General features: G+C 49.3%; 2 non-coding genes across 2 annotated transcripts; one reads left to right on the top strand and one right to left on the bottom strand.

Annotated features, from left to right (window-relative positions):
* The first annotated feature begins 1,214 nt into the window (after window positions 1–1,214).
* On the top strand, window positions 1,215–1,287 carry TRNAV-CAC. The gene has a single exon. It is a non-coding gene; the product is annotated as a tRNA-Val (tRNA).
* Window positions 1,288–1,655: 368 nt separating this feature from the next.
* On the bottom strand, window positions 1,656–1,737 carry TRNAL-AAG. The gene has a single exon. It is a non-coding gene; the product is annotated as a tRNA-Leu (tRNA).
* Window positions 1,738–1,873: the final 136 nt, after the last annotated feature.

Raw genomic sequence — 1,873 nt, forward strand, 5'->3', positions numbered from 1 at the left:
GAGAGAGACAGAAAGAGAAAGAAAAGATAAGAAAAGAAAAAAATAAAAGAAGGAGGGAAGGAAAGAAGGAAGGACGGAAGGAAGGGAGGGAAGGAGGGAGGGAGGAAGGGAAGGAATTGTGGGATACTATTCCGCAACTAAAAGGAACAAACTTAATCCCAGCTACTAGGGAGGCTGAAGCAGGAGAATCGATTGAACCCGGGAGACAGAGACTGCAGTGAGCAGAGATTGCGCCACTGCCGCTCCAGCCTGCACGACAGAGTAAGACTCCGTCTCCAAAAAAAAAAAAGGCAGTGGGGGCGCGGACAAGCTGCCGGTAAACTCAACAACGTAGAGGAATCTCAAAAACATTATGCTGAGTGAATGAAGCCTTACGCCAGAATAAGTGGGAAGATAAATAACTATAAACTGGTAATACCTTTCTGGAGAGTAATTTGCTTATGTGTATCTTTAAAAGTTACAGAAATTTGACCCATTAATTCCACTAGATATTTCTCCTAAGGAAATCATTATGATGTTATACAGAGATTGAGCCACAAGGATAATCTTGCAATATTATTTACAGTTGGGAAAAAAAGAAAGAAAAAAAAAGAAACCTGGTAACAATCCAAATGTCCCACAAATGGCTGCTTATATAGGTTAGAGCTCTTCCAAACAACAGAACAATGAAAATGGCGTTGTAGAATATTTCCTTTTGCATTTCTACTCCATTTTCTCCAGGCCCGCAAGCTCCAGCTCCACACCCGAGCTCATGGCCTCCCATTCCCCAAGCAGCTTCTTCTGAACGTCCCCCTCTCAGAAAATGGTGCCAGCGCATCCCGGCTGTTCCACCCCCATGCCCACAGTCAACGCCAGACGGTTCCGCTGCTACTGTCACGTCTCTCTGAGGTCCCTCTACACCCTCTCTCGAGACTCCCATGCCCACTGATACTACCACATCCAGCGTGAACACTTCCTTTTGTTGTTTCTTTCTTTGCTCATTTTGGAGACGGGGTCTTGCTCTGTCTCCCAGGCTGGAATCCAGTGCTGCAATCATAGCTCAGCGCAGTCTCCACCTACTGGGCTCCAGCCATTCTCACGCCTCAGCCTTCCAAGTGCTGAAACATCCTTTACCAAGCTCAAAGGGACCCACGGAAGCAGCTCAGAATTATCATGAGAAATAAAATACAGCCCTGTGTGCTGACTAATTATGATGGCAAAGACGAGACAAGCGGGTTTCCGTAGTGTAGTGGTTATCACGTTCGCCTCACACGCGAAAGGTCCCCGGTTCGAAACCGGGCGGAAACACTTCCTCCTACTTTTAACCCCCTTGCTTCAAATTTATTACACTGAAGACTAGAACACCCCACCGCTATCTCCACCTGGTTAAGGAGAAAAGGCTATCAAGGGTATTTAAACCATTGCCTTTCTGCCTCAATCATTGATTGGCACCTGGGAAGAACTGAACCCACCTCACTTGCTGTGGGCACCAGCGCGACGAACTCCCCACAAAGCCCGTCCGTCCGGTGGGTGGATGCACACTGCCAAATGGAATTCCCGGTGACGAAGAAGCGTGCCAGAGAGAGTTTCCCGGGCCCGAGAAAGCGGGGGGGCCCAAGGGGAGTTCCTTCTTTTGTAACCCATGAAGGGGCAAAAATGGAGAAATCACAACAAACTGGCAGCGGTAGGATTCGAACCCACGCCTCCGAAGAGACTGGAGCCTTAATCCAGCGCCTTAGACCGCTCGGCCACGCTACCTCCCTTCTAGGGCCCGTCTACACCTTTTCCTTCCTTATACAAGACCCCCAAGGTCCCTGGGCCAACAAGGTGTTGGGGCGAATCCACAGGGCATCGCAGAACCACCGCCTTCCAGCAGGATTCGCTGGGCCAGAGG

Source organism: Colobus angolensis, unplaced genomic scaffold (assembly GCF_000951035.1).
Source record: "Colobus angolensis palliatus isolate OR3802 unplaced genomic scaffold, Cang.pa_1.0 Scaffold325, whole genome shotgun sequence".
In the NCBI taxonomy this organism is placed as follows: Eukaryota; Metazoa; Chordata; class Mammalia; order Primates; family Cercopithecidae; genus Colobus; species Colobus angolensis.